The sequence below is a fragment of the Lissotriton vulgaris genome, chromosome 2_1 (genome assembly GCF_964263255.1).
Source record: "Lissotriton vulgaris chromosome 2_1, aLisVul1.2, whole genome shotgun sequence".
Lineage (NCBI taxonomy): Eukaryota > Metazoa > Chordata > Amphibia > Caudata > Salamandridae > Lissotriton > Lissotriton vulgaris.
Genome location: NC_141687.1, coordinates 863,609,771 through 863,625,745, shown reverse-complemented (window position 1 = coordinate 863,625,745; position 15,975 = coordinate 863,609,771).

Below are 15,975 nucleotides of genomic sequence, written 5' to 3'. Positions count from 1 at the left end.
GTGTCTGGTAGGGTGTGTCATGATGCACATGCTTCTTACCTGTAGCTGTAGCTCTGGCTGAGCTATCCAGGGTCCCGATTCCTGTCACACTCTCCCTCTCGATGGTGCTGGACACCAGTTCCTCCAGCTCAGTGAGGGGTAGCGCCGGGTTCCTGCCTCCACCAGTCAGTGCAGCTTGCCTCTGCAGCTCAGCCATTTTGCGTTTCGTCAGGCTGCGGATGTCATAAAATTGTTTTTTTAGGTCATCAAGGGTCCTGGGGGTGACACCAACTGAGTTGACCTTCTCAGCAATCTCGCTCCAGAGCCTCCTCTTCGTGCTGTCCGGCACAGTGAGGGACAGCCTCCCAAAGAGCTGCCTGTGCACCCTCACCACCTCCTCCACCAACACCTGCAGCTCCATGGTACTAAACTTGGGCTTTCTCTTGTGGCCAGCCTTCTGGCTCTCACTGCTGCTTGCCATCTTGCTATCACAGTGCTCTGGCTCCTGCTCCCACTGCTGCTCACTGTGAATGTTCAGCTCAGGCTGCCTCTCCAGAAAGTTCTTAATGAGCTGCACTTGCCTGGGTAGCCACTCCCTGCTTAGGTGGGGGAGGGTGGATCCACCTCATTGGCTTTTTCGGATTTTACCGATTCGGATTTTACCGATTCGGATTCTAACGAATCGGGTTTTGCCGATTCGGATTGTTCAATGCATTCCTATGGGCATTTTGGCCATGGGGGTGTATTCCGACCACCGAATCGGTAATTGCCGAATCGGTATTTGCCGATTCGGCAATTTCCGAATCGGTGGTAGCCGATTCGGTACATTCCGATTCGGTCCGTGCCGATTCGGTACGTATCGAATCACAATACCGATGACGAACGAATCAGTATTTTTTCGTTTTTTTTTCCTACATCTCGTTTTCCGATTTCAGAATACCGATTCGGTGCGCCTCGGTATTTTGAAATCGGAAAAACCGATTTACCTACATCGGGCCCTAAGTCCTTTGGTTAAAAAATATTGCATGTCTGTAATAACCAATGAGTCAAGTTTGACTGGAGTCAATTCATTAAGTGGGTCCCATCATCTCATGCAGTGACCTACCATTTCATAGTGAAAATAGATTTTTACCTAACTCACTAAAAGCAATGTAATGAGGACTGGCACTATGCTGGATAATTCATCAACAAAAAGAGAGATAGGGAGAGGCGCGAACACTCTTAGTCCCCAGGGATTTACAACAAAGTAACAACAAAAGAGCGTCCCTATAATGGAAGGGATGCACGGAGCACAATGAGTCAACACAAGCCCATTAGGTTTGTTTGTAAAGCCCTCACTCACCGACCTGGTCGGTGACTTGCTTCATCATCGGGCCCCACCGGGTGTGACCGAATGTCACCCCGGTGTGCTGCGACGCCAGAGTTACTGCGGAGCTGGTCTTGTGAGGAGGGAGGGGCTATGTGAAAGGTGGCGTGAATAGTGTCAGAAGTGGTGGTTTAAAATTGTCTGAGATGTATCAAAAATTATTTAATCGGTGATCATCCAGGGCAAGACTTAAAAAATGTGATGGTGAACAAGGCCAACTAATTGGATGGTCTTGCACCAATAACATTAAGTGAGAGTGTGATCGGTCAACATGTTTCAGCCGTTAAGGTATATTGACCTGGCATTCGTCAGGACCTATGGTGTAACCCCGGCGGTCTAGGCACGCTAAGGCCCATCCGCACGTGGGTCGTGAAAGTGAAAAATTTCGTCTGTGAAGTAAAACAGGAGGAGGGCTCCACACGCCAAGGCAGGGAGCAAACAACCTCAGGTTTCTGAAATTCAGAAACAAAAATTAAAATTAAAACCTGTGAAGATAAGAATACAGACAAACATACAAAAAGACAAACGAGGAGATTAAAATCATTTGTCAAATGGCTCATAGTATTTACAGCCTGTGACTTGTGCTCTGGGTGCCAGGGGGTGTATGAATCATACATACTAGCAGAGGTGCGTGACTCTGCATGTGGTCTGGACTCACAGGACTACAGCTAAGTCTTACATAGTGACAATGCAGTCTCACATGTGGACTATTAGACTTGCTAACAGTGTAGGTGGACATAGGGGATTGTGAAAGTGATGGAGTTGGCAACTCGCAGTGTGATGGACATACACACTCAACTCTATCACACGGGCGATCAATGGGCCAATGGCCGGTGACCACTCAGCATCAGAAAATGAAGGGTGAGAAAGGAGGGTTCTCACTTCACAGGGGGTGATATTACACCCCACAGACCACGGGAGGGGGGGGACAGCGCTTTTCGGCACATCCTAAAGTAAAAGAAGACAAGGGGTAGAACAAGGGACAAACACAGTCAGCGTGTTTGCGGAAATTACTTAGCTCGTTTTAAGTATGTTGCAGTTGCAGTATCACTCACGCCCTCTGCGCCAGTCTCCCGCCGATAAACCTGGTCGGCCCTCTGAACCGGGTCTCGTCGATCAAGGGACCGGGAGTTTGAGGCGTTTTTATTATTGAACGGGGATTGCGCAGTGATGCGTTTCCGGGTAGGCAGGTTCGCGTAGTGCGCATGCGCCAAGTACAGAGGACTAGAACGGGTCGCTGACTACGGAGAGGCGGACCTGTTTCCGGGTTGGGTAGTGTGTTGTGCGCATGCGTATGGCTTGAGGTCGTGAGACAATTTCGGATGGATAAGAATATCCGATCATGGAGCAGGCGGTAATGCACAGTGATTCTTGGATGTGAAGTGTTGGAAAATAAATACACACAGCGCTAACTTGTTTATAGACGAGTATGTTGACATTGCGCCAAAGGTAGCGTAGAGACAGATTGGGAGATGGTTCAATGTGATATCTGACTTAAAACCATAACAGGGGCAATCAACGATACCAATACAATCATGTACCCAATTGGGCAATGGCACCACATGGGGGTTTTGGCCCTCCCCCTTTTCCTTTTCCACAACCACATTTCCCGATGATGGGATGGAATCCAGGCTGGAATCAACCGCCTCCACCAAATCAATACCAGCAGCCTTTTTTAGAGAGGGGCCGGAGAGGAAGAGGCAGGAACAGAAGAACCCCCAACCTCAACCAAGTCTCCTGGCAAGCAGACGATGCAGTCGGCAATCACACCAGGAGCAAGACACCCCAAGCAGGAACAAGCAACCAACAAGTCTAGTAACCAATCTCTCTGATTACCAACTTACTACTACAGAACTTACAGTATTAGAGAAGGGGCTTGGATTCGTACCTACAGCCCGCCCAGATAAGTTCAGACTACACTGTGAACTAACCGATTTCTTCCGAAAATTGAAACTTAAAGCTTTTTTCGAGGGCAAAGAGGATCCGGACGCAGACATACGAAAAGGGGACACTGGATTGAGATTAAAATCAACATTCGTACCCCCTCCACACTCGATACCGGCTGCAATTACAGCCTTTGAACAAGCGGTATTCCAGGACTTGGAAACCAGTTCTGAACCGGAGACCTATGGGAACTTCAGCACTATTGAATATCAGGCATTGGAGAAACTCAAAAACAACAATGCAATTACAATCAAACCCGCCGACAAAGGCGGTGGTATCGTCATCCAAAACACCATGGATTATGACAAAGTGTGTGAGGGACTACTGAGTGATACCAATAATTACACCCCACTCACTGCAGACCCTTCTACAGATCTACAAAATCGTATCACCAACTTGGTTAAGGAAGCTGAAGGAAATGGCCACCTATCTAAAAATGAGGCGGACTATCTATCAACCAGTAAGAAGGTCATCCCGTATTTTTACACACTCCCAAAGACTCACAAAAACAGGCTGCCACCACCGGGCCGCCCTATAGTGTCAGGGATAGGTTCTCTACTAGAACCATTATCCACCTTCTGTGACCAGTTCCTAAAACCGATTGTCCAGAACACCCCTACCTACTTAAAGGACACTAAAAACCTCCTTCATGAATTACAGACTATCACTTTTGAGCCCAACACCGTCATTCTAGCTACTCTAGACATAGAGAGCTTGTACACCAGTATCCCCCAAGATGAAACAATAAAGGTACTTGGAACAGCTCTCAACTCTGTCACATGGGATTACAACACCCCCAAGGAATTTGTACTAGAATGCGCCACCATCGCTCTCAAAGAGAATTTTTTTGCTTACAAAGGACAGCTATTCCTACAGTGCTCTGGTACCTCGATGGGCAGCACGTTTGCGCCCAGCGTGGCTGGGCTGTATGTATCGGACTTTGAGGCTCAAAATATCCAGTCCATTAACAATCCGTTTACAAGAAACATCACATTTTGGAGACGATACATAGACGACGTGCTGCTTATTTGGAAGGGCAGCATGGAACGCCTGATGGAATTTCTCGAGTGGATTAATACCATCAGTAGTTATCTGAAATTCACCCACACAGTGAGTACCACGGAGGTGGTCTTTCTGGATGTGGTAATTTCAATTAGTGGTACCACATTGACTACTAAAACTCATTACAAGGCCACTGCGAAAAACAACCTATTGCAGTTCACCAGTTTCCACCCCCGCCCATTGAAGGAAAATCTACCTTATGGGCAATATTTGAGAATTCGACGGAATTGTAGTAGCCTAGATGATTTCAAGACACAATCATCTGACCTGACAAATAAACTCAAACAGAGAGGCTATCCCAATCACATTCTCCAAAAGGGTTTCAAACGAGCTCGAAATCAACCCCGAGAAGCCCTCCTTGAACCGGTTACAAAAACCACAACAGAGGTGCCATTAACATGTGTGACCACCTATGGTGCTTTGTCCAACTTGATGAAGAAATCCATAAATAAAAATTGGAAAATCATCGCAAGCACGAAAAAAGACTGGCAAAAACCTTTATTTTCATTTAAAAAGGGACACAGCTTGAAAGACGCTCTCGTACATACAAGACCCAGGCAGCTGACAGTCCCTCCAATGAGAAGCATTACTGATGCGTGGAATCTCCCCAGAGTGACGGGCCATTTTCCGTGTGCAAACTGTTCCGTCTGTCACCTGACTGTCCCCTCAAAATCCTTAGATTTGGAACCGGGCAAAACCTGGCACCAAAAAGCACATACAAACTGCAATTCAACAAATGTTGTATACCTTATTACGTGCCCTTGCTCTCTTCGGTATGTCGGAATGACAACCAGAAAAGTGAAACAAAGGATATGTGAGCATAGGAGCAATATCAGGTGTAAGAAAATAACGACAAAAATGAGCGACCACTTCTTACAGAACAGTCACACCACGAACGATCTGAGATGGACAGTGATAGAACAAATCACTGGAGGCTCCAACATCTCAGACAGACTGTTCGAAAAGGAACAGCGGTGGGTTTACCGCCTGGGGACACATATATCTGGCCTCAATGATGACATACCCTGGGCCTCGGTCCTGAAATAAAAACTCTGTTCTCTATAACTTGTATCAGATACTCCTGAGACCCTAAAACCTGTTTTAGCCAGTTAATTACAGTGCCTCTGGCACCTCTGCCCTAGACTACTATTCACCTCCTGTGGCTAGAGGCCCCCCCTCTCGCGCTGTCTAAATACAAACCCAGTCTAAACTCTCCAGATGTTCTCCTGAACTGTTATGGTTTTAAGTCAGATATCACATTGAACCATCTCCCAATCTGTCTCTACGCTACCTTTGGCGCAATGTCAACATACTCGTCTATAAACAAGTTAGCGCTGTGTGTATTTATTTTCCAACACTTCACATCCAAGAATCACTGTGCATTACCGCCTGCTCCATGATCGGATATTCTTATCCATCCGAAATTGTCTCACGACCTCAAGCCATACGCATGCGCACAACACACTACCCAACCCGGAAACAGGTCCGCCTCTCCGTAGTCAGCGACCCGTTCTAGTCCTCTGTACTTGGCGCATGCGCACTACGCGAACCTGCCTACCCGGAAACGCATCACTGCGCAATCCCCGTTCAATAATAAAAACGCCTCAAACTCCCGGTCCCTTGATCGACGAGACCCGGTTCAGAGGGCCGACCAGGTTTATCGGCGGGAGACTGGCGCAGAGGGCGTGAGTGATACTGCAACTGCAACATACTTAAAACGAGCTAAGTAATTTCCGCAAACACGCTGACTGTGTTTGTCCCTTGTTCTACCCCTTGTCTTCTTTTACTTTAGGATGTGCCGAAAAGCGCTGTCCCCCCCCTCCCGTGGTCTGTGGGGTGTAATATCACCCCCTGTGAAGTGAGAACCCTCCTTTCTCACCCTTCATTTTCTGATGCTGAGTGGTCACCGGCCATTGGCCCATTGATCGCCCGTGTGATAGAGTTGAGTGTGTATGTCCATCACACTGCGAGTTGCCAACTCCATCACTTTCACAATCCCCTATGTCCACCTACACTGTTAGCAAGTCTAATAGTCCACATGTGAGACTGCATTGTCACTATGTAAGACTTAGCTGTAGTCCTGTGAGTCCAGACCACATGCAGAGTCACGCACCTCTGCTAGTATGTATGATTCATACACCCCCTGGCACCCAGAGCACAAGTCACAGGCTGTAAATACTATGAGCCATTTGACAAATGATTTTAATCTCCTCGTTTGTCTTTTTGTATGTTTGTCTGTATTCTTATCTTCACAGGTTTTAATTTTAATTTTTGTTTCTGAATTACAGAAACCTGAGGTTGTTTGCTCCCTGCCTTGGCGTGTGGAGCCCTCCTCCTGTTTTACTTCACAGACGAAATTTTCACTTTCACGACCCACGTGCGGATGGGCCTTAGCGTGCCTAGACCGCCGGGGTTACACCATAGGTCCTGACGAATGCCAGGTCAATATACCTTAACGGCTGAAACATGTTGACCGATCACACTCTCACTTAATGTTATTGGTGCAAGACCATCCAATTAGTTGGCCTTGTTCACCATCACATTTTTTAAGTCTTGCCCTGGATGATCACCGATTAAATAATTTTTGATACATCTCAGACAATTTTAAACCACCACTTCTGACACTATTCACGCCACCTTTCACATAGCCCCTCCCTCCTCACAAGACCAGCTCCGCAGTAACTCTGGCGTCGCAGCACACCGGGGTGACATTCGGTCACACCCGGTGGGGCCCGATGATGAAGCAAGTCACCGACCAGGTCGGTGAGTGAGGGCTTTACAAACAAACCTAATGGGCTTGTGTTGACTCATTGTGCTCCGTGCATCCCTTCCATTATAGGGACGCTCTTTTGTTGTTACTTTGTTGACTATGCTGGATAAGTCACACAAATCATTAGGAAATCAGCTGTGTCAGTAAGCTCTTGTGACTTCGCTCATCAAAGTTGGAGGTTAGAATATTTACACCCTCAGATAACAAATCCATTTAGAACTAACAGTTGTGTTATCTTTCATAGATGAGCCTACCCCTGATGAACGTCAGAGTCAGGCCAGGGTGTAGAATCAAACCACTGAACTTGAAGATAAGATACCCAAGACGCTCTTGATGAAGACACTGACTTCGTAGACGTTGATGATAACAACACTCCTGGCACTTCTGGACAACTCAGTCAGACAGACTCAGTTCGTCTCATTGAGCAAATACCTTCAACCACCACAGCTGCTAAAGCAAAATTCACAACCAGACCCCCTAGCACAGGTGGACACACAAGTACCTTGTCAGTACCGCATGCTCAGGAGGGTAACATCAACGCAGACACTGAGGAGGTGGGACCAAGTGGCATCAGCCAGTCCTATGCCAGGGCAACTGTCAAGCATAGTCAGACGTGCCTAAAGGAGAATTGTGCCCAACCCATTTGATGACACTGAATAGACTGACACCCAGCCTGTGGAGCAGATGGACTCAGTTGGTGTCACTGGGCCTACACTTCCAACCACGACAGCTGTTGCATCACGAACCACAACCAGTGCCCCTACAGGTGGGCCAATACCTTGCCAACATGTTCCACATCCTCAAGTGGCGAACACCATCACAAACATATAGGAGCTTGGACTGAGTGGCAGAAGGCAGTCTTGTGATAAGGCAACTGACAGTGGTCCTAGATGTGGTGGAAGGAAACATGTGGTGCGCCCAGCTGAGCCCATTGAGGAGCTGAATGTGGAGGCTGCCCTCGCCCAAGTAATGGGTACCAAAACTGCAATGGTGCGTTGGGCCAGGTAGTGTCTGTCCTGAAGGAAATGATGGAGATGCACCTGTCCAGTGACGAGATATTGGAAGCGATTCAGCAAGATGTCTCTGGGTTGCACACAGAGGTGGTCTCTCTGGTCAGTGTCCTGCAGGAACCAAGAACAACCTCAGCCAGTCTTTCACACCCTCATCAACCACATCCTCTGGTCCAAGCTCATCACAGCCATCGACATCAGCAGCAGCCAGAGGATGTGATGTTTCATCAGAGGAGGACAGTAATGCAGACACACAAGATTCAGCAGCTCCAGATACCAGCCAAGTCAGGAAGAGGGGATGCCCACCTAAAAACCGAGGAGGGAAGATTTCCAAAAGCTCAAGGCCCACGAGTGACTCACCTTGACCATGATGTCTGACTGTGTGCTTACAACATCCCCACTTTGTTGACTGTTCTCATACACCACTCCTGCAGTGGCGGCTCCTTCTCAATGGCAGAGGAGCATCGCCCCACTGCCTGGCTCAGAGCCAGCAAATGAAAACTAAAACAATATTCTTGCATCATTTTATTTAGCATGTGCCGGCTGTTATCCAGCGGTGTTGGGAGGTTCAGGAACGAGGCATGGGATGTGGAGGAGGAGTGCTATGCGCACTCCACTCCCTAAGTGCTCATGTGTGTTTGGCCAGCTGCCTTAGGATGACCAAATCACACATAGGTTTTCTCCAGCCCATCTGCATTGAGCAGCCGGGCTGGTGAAACCCCCACAGACTCCATGGGCTGAACATGGCGTTTTTCCTGCCTGCTCAGGCCAATCCCCATGCTGCACTGCAGCACGGGGATTGGATGGGAGTCTGTCCTAGGGGTTGCTGGGTCCCAGGAAAGGGAGAGGCAGTGAAAGCAAAGCAATGCTTGAAGCAACTGACGGGAAAAGCAATGTTTAAAAAAATAAAATAAGTATTGTGTTTTTACCCCCGCTCTGCCCCTCTGCATGTCAAGTCTTGGAAGGCGTCCTTTTTTTTTCCTTTCCTTCTGTTTCTGAATGTCATGAGCATAGCTCTAAAAGCTGAGGATAACGTATAGCCAGTGCTACCACCACCGCAGATTTTCAAGCTCTTAGTTCAATCTACCAGGTGCTGTCATCTAAGCTGAAGATTTATTTTCAGCACGTTTCTGCGGAGAGCACTGCATGTATTCTAGCGCTGAATGCACCAGAGGGCAGATTTACAAGCCCCTTGCACCACCAGTTCGTTACTTTACGTGAAGCACTAGCAGCGCTATTCACTGGCCCATATGTACAAGGGCAGGAAAAGCCACCCTGCGTGACTTTTCCTGTCCTGGTAAATATGGCCCCTCTTCTACAAAAACTTTGCGTGAAAGGGGCGTTCCATGGGTGTTGCTGTGGGTGTTCCCACGCACCACGCATGGAACCTGACACATTTCCTGATTTACGAGTAATCGTAAACCTGTAAATACATCAGAATGCTATGCCACCAAAGGGGTGCTGTAGCAAAGCGCATTGAGGAGAAATGTTTTAATTTCTCCTTATTTTTTTCCTCTTTTAATGTGTGCAGCATTCTACAGCACACACTGAAAGAGGAAAATGCCTGAAGTGATTGTTTTTGTGCAGGAAGGTACCCCTTCCAGCACAAAAACTATCTCCCCATGACACAGGCATCCTTCCACCATGGTGCAAGGGTGCCTGCACTGGCACATGTAAAGTGTTATAGGCAGGGGAAAACCCAATAAACCCTTGTAGGCTTGGGCACTATATGGTTAAGGTCAAAGTATGCTACAAGGGACTTATTTAAAGAATAGTCAGTATGATTTATGAGTTGTACAAATGTAACACACTCAATTGTATTCACAGGATAACAGTCTTAATACACAGTCAAAATAAATGAATGGAAGGAAAAGAGAGAACACACAGAGAAAGAACTATATTTGGCAAATTTATATTTACTAACGCAAAATTGGAGAGATGAATACAAACAAATAAATTGGAGCAAAAGTCATGAACAGAGGCAAACAATATTTTCTCTACGGTTCACAACTGAAAACATCAACTCCTAATGGATAAAGCAAACAACCTAAATTAATTAATAAGAAATGGTTGTAAGTTAGTGCCAAAGCAACATTTCAGGAGATGATGAAGTGTCGACTGCCTCTAGACCGAAACGTCGACACTAGGATCATGCTACATGCTACCCTCTCTCTCCAGCTCTTGCTAAAAACCTGTATAAAAATTCTGAGGCAGAGGATCCGGGCAAAGTTGGTATCACTCATGCTTAACTTACAAAGTATTAACTTTCCTATTTTTTCTGCTGTTATTTTTTTGTTTTGTCATTTTCCCTTTTCTGTCCCACTTGTTATATTCAGCTTTCCGGTTGTACTTTCTGTCTACTCCATTTCCTTTCATCTTCTCTGTTTCATTTTATCTTCTCTGTTTCATTTAATCTTTCCCCTTGTATTTGCTCATTCGTTTTTTACTGCTTCCTCTTTCTCCCGTCGTTAACAAAGGCAGTGGCTCCCAAAACCTTCTTTACTGCACGTCGAATGAAATGTTAAACCAGGTTCGCATTGCAAACTAAAGAAGCCACCTCACAACTTTGATAAGGTTAAAATAAGCCTACTAACTTTCAGCCTTCCTTCTGGGCCACTGTAAACTCCTGAAATAATAGGAAGGAAAATATTTATTTTTTAACACGTTTGCTAAACAGGTGCATTTTTATTGCCCAAGTGCTAAAATAAGATCCAGTGTTATTAAAGATGGATTTTTCTCTGTCGTTTAGTTTATACGTGTCACTTAAAATTACTAGACCTAACGCAAAACGTTAGCTATAGAAGAATTGCTGCAGTTTCTTAAAAACATGTCAGGTACCATTTTTTTCATGTATCTGTATCTGCAAGTCAGAAATCAAAACCAGCCACAAGAGGGCACGGGTTTTCATTTACAAGAGAGGAGTAAATTAGTAGCAGCGAGTTGGTTATGGTTAGTAATAGTGTCTGCCATATTGCATTAGCACTTTGTGGCTGTTTGTGAGTATCTCATATTGCTAAAATATGTTCTTTTGGGTTCACTTGCTTTCTAATCACGGGGTCTGCTCTGGTTGCAGAGGGTACTTAAGCCTCTTCACACATCTTTAAACAAAAGTGTCCCAGGTTCTAAATGAATCATGGTTTTGTTTGAACGTGAGTGAAAAGCTCTATTGCTAAAGAACCTCAATATAGCCTTACATGCAGCTGCCAAGTCTATTGGCCATTAAAGGACTTCTCCTGAGTTGATATATTTATTACTTTATTCCCACTATTGATTTTTTTAAATCACCTATCTCCAATTCACTGCTTTATATCTCTGCTCTACCTCTTTCAATGTATCCTCTACTCACTACTTATTCCAAACATCATTTTACTCCTATAATCTTACAAATACCCTTTTTAAGATTCCCCCCTTCTCTATCCCTCATTTAACTCATCCCAAACCTTATTGTACTATTATAATCTCTCAACTAATCATGTATAAGCTCTCCCCTCCTCTGTCCCTTATACTAAAAGACTCACATGCCCACCGCTCCAACTAACAACCTACATTTCCTGTTACTAATCCACAACTATTCCACCTTGGTTTCAGGAGTAGCAGGCTACTTGCCGAAAATTGCTTTGACACCTCGCCAGGGGTAGTAGGCGGTATATAAATAAAATTACAATTACAATTAATCACCTAGCTCCATTTGGTCCATTTTCAGGTTGGTGAGTTTATCTTCTTGAGCCTCCCTGACTGACGCCCCAGACAACTTGTTTCCGCTGCTCCATTTTATGTAAGTTAAAGTATTTCCACGTTTCAAATTCTCACCCATTACACTAAGCTATAGTTTAAGGTTCTCACTATTTCCCCACACAGATGGTAATATGTCTCAATACACCTTGGAGGGCACATGCCCCTACTTGAAACTCAACCTCCCTTGCTGAGTGGCTTCTTCCGGTACCATAATTTCTTTTATTGTTATGTATATAACCATTGGTACTGTATGCTATGTGACATGATTGCTTTCATTAATAGTGCTATGCTACTATTACTCCACTATATAAAGAAAACGCGAGAAAAAAAAACCATAGGGGATCATTATGATGGCGGGAGGATCGCCACTGCCGGGACGACAGTGGCGATCCTTCCGCCATTACAATGTGATTCACTCATTGACAAATTAGGATGGCGGTGGGAATCACATTGGTTCTGCGGTGGACGGACAGTCCGTCTGCCATGGTCCTGCAAGGCAGTCCTTTTCCGCCCGCCTTGCGGAACCAGGACATCATTATGGTGGTGCTGGGCAGGCACCGCCGTAGTGATTTGGATGAGACCTTCCGTCTGTCTTTTAGCTGCAGATATCCTGCCACAAAAAGGCTCGCAGAGACTGGTTTTGGGGGTCCTTTGCAGGCCTCCTCTGTGGAGGGGGGTGCACTGGGGTGGTACCCATGGTACTCCCTTACATTTCCATGCACAAGGTGGCAGGCATCGCATGGTGCCTGCCACATTGTGCAAGGAAATACACATCGTGACATTTTCACATTGTGGGCCGCAATGTGAAAAGGCCAGGATGCGCCCGCCGGTGTGGCGGGCGTATCCTAATTCGGCTGGTGGGACCGCTGCACGTCTGGTGGGCGGTCCCATCACTGTTTTGTTGGTGGGAGGACTGATGTCCACCTGCCATCATAATGAGCCCCATAGTTATTTTCAAAACATGGGGTCCGATGTAGGTGGCCATTTACCGGCCGTTACGGACCGGTAAATGGGTTTTTGGGATGTAGGGGACCAAATTTACCGATTCGGTAAATTTACCAAATCTGTAAATTTACCGAATCGGTAAAATACCGAATCGGTATTTTTACCGATTCCGTAACTTCCAGGTGTAGGTGGGACTCTTCTGAGTCCCAAAGGCCTTTCAGATTCGGTATTTTACCACCCAATCCAATTGGGTGGTAAAATACCGAATCCAGGTGTGCATGCACATGTGTGCATGCACACCTATGCCATGTGACAGACAGACATGCCTGTATTTGGGGTGCTGGAGGGTGTCAAAGTGACACCCCCAGCACCCTTGCTGGAATCGGCATACAGATTCGGTAATGTCCATTGATTCCTATGGGCTTCAATGCCCATAGCAATCAATGGGCATTACCGTATCGGTATTTACAGAATCGGTAAATACCGAATCTTAACGATTCGGTATTTACCGATTCTGTAATACCTACGCCCCCCCCCTGTATTTTACCACTTCTTAAATACCGAATCGGTAAAATTGGGTATTTAAGAAGTGGTAAAATAAAATTACCTACATCTAGCCCCAGGAGCTCTAGCTTTCACAAATGCGAGACCTATTACATTGCAAATGCTTGTTATGGCATTACGAGCGCTAAATGCCATGTGCATTTTAGGATTTTGACTATGTTTCCCTTGTGCTGCACTGTGACACTCCAAAGAAGCTGATTGCGCATTTGAACATAACCTCACTTACCTTTTTTTCCTGATGTCTCAAACATTTCATGTTTTCAACAATTGGTTGTCAGTTTTCTTCTTCGTTATCTTCTTTCTAAGATTTTGATGAAGATTGCCTACAATGTTGCTTTTTAGCAAGAAAAACATAAGCTAACTCTGCCATCTACTGATGCTATTGTATGGCTGGTGTTTTCAGTGATTAGCACACTATCTTGTGCCGATTTTACAGTGATTGGCACACTGCCTAATATTTTTTTATTATCTTCTTTATGGCCAAATATTTATTCTTTGCATTCCAATCATATATTTGTGTATTGTGTTTTTTATTTTTTTGTTTTTTTGTTTGCTCTTTCCTTTTCCCATTTTCTCATCTCATGGTCCATAGCCTTGTGTTAAAACATAAAGCAAACAGTCACACCTCCTGCTCCATTTTTACAGGAATCGGGCGATCCTCCATCACAATGGAGAATTTGTTTCAGATCTGTCAATCCTACTTAGGGGCCATTGATTGGTTAAAATGTAGGCCTGACAGATAACGTAATTTGTTATTCTTTTATTTAGGTAGTGAAGGCCAAACCATTTTCGATTGTTTACCTGAATATTCGTACAACGAGGATGAGGAGTATGATGATTTTGAAGTGGCTGTGAAACAGTTGGAATTGTTTGTGAAGGGATGATCAATTTGGTTGTACAAGGTAAAAAAATGTTCACTCAAGTGCAGGCTCCCAAATAATGCATTGACACCTATGTTACAGCTCTTAAGTTGCTTGCAGCATTTTGTAAAAAGTATTGATTTCTCTCCTGAGGACTATAAACAATTTGAACAGGAGAAATAGGCAAATTGTGTCGCTAAAGTAACACAAGTTAATCCACACTATATTCACACACAGTATACATCTTTAAGTAAACAGTCAGGTTCACAACAATCTACTGTGGGATTCAACAAAGGCAAAACATCTACTCGTGGAATGCACTAACCTATTTGCTGTCCGTGTGGTTTACTTTCGCATGTGTCTAATTTTTAGAACTGTCCAACCATAACCTAGGAATGTTGGACATTTCAGAAGATTGGACATTTTGGGAAAGTGTGTAGTGGGGGGAGTAGGTGTAAGAAGTGTTACTGTGGACAATGAAGATGACATGTGATGTGAAGGTTCCCATTGTGACTGATGGCATTGGGCAGACAAAGGCCTCCTACCTCCTGACGTTATAACAACAGCATTTGATGGCAGCAGAAATGATTTGGTTGGTTACTTCTGGGTAAATGTATCCTTTGATACTAAAACTATCAAGGGCAAGGTGTATGTTGCGTATAAAGGAATTAATGTTCTGAGCTGGTGGCATCAGGCAGATTTCATTTGATTGATCAGACCTGGACACAAGTATCCAGTAACACTGTTCAATTCTGTAGTGGATGGTGATTTGAAAAACAAATTCAAAGACGTTTTTCCAAAAACAAGTTGGCAAAAAAAATTATTTTGTACAGAACATAAAAGTCAAGGAGGGGGTGGCACCTATAAAGCATAAGCTCTGAAATGTATCTCATAGCTTGAGGTTTGAACTCTGCTATTTTAAAGTAAATGCAAAATGATGGAATAACAGAACTTGTTGATGCTACTTTGTGGCTTTCTCCAATTGTTCTGTCGAAAAGAAGTCTGAAGAGTTAAGGTTATGCATTGATTTGTGGTCAGTCAGCAATATCATATGGGACAAACATAGTCCTCTGCCCCGCATTCATGACCTCATTAACACTGTAGGTCAGTCCAAGTGGGTTTTAAAACTGAATCTTCAAGCGGCGTATCATCAGGCGGATTTGGTTGAACATAGTTGTTATCTCAAGGCATTCATGACACCTGATGGTACATTCCAGTTTTGCTGCATGCAATTTGGGCTGGACTCAACTGCTCCTGCTGTTCAGAAATGTATGAACCTGATGTTTGCTGATGTGGCTAATATTGATGTTTTTCAAGAGTACATTTTCATTTTTGCAGAAATTAAGGAGAAACACAATGAGTGTGTAGATTTTTTTTGTCAATCTTAGAAATCAATTGAGTTACTATCCGTGAAGCCAAATGTATTTTTGGGGTGGATGAAATTGAATACTTAGGACATGTGTGAACCTCAAACAGCACAATTGAAAAAACAACCTAGGCGGAAGTCTTAAAGTGCCTACACAATGGTTACAGGACATTCAACTTGACACACCACTTTTTTGGAATTTGTAAAAGAAATCTGTAATAGAAATTTATGTGTCTTTTATTACGTTCTCCTGTTTATGAATTGCATTTTTACTTTGTATTGAAATATATGCATTTTTACACTGTTTGTTTAAAAATAAAATGTATTTAGTATATAAATAAGTATTATAATTTTTTATTGGTAACTGCCCCCCG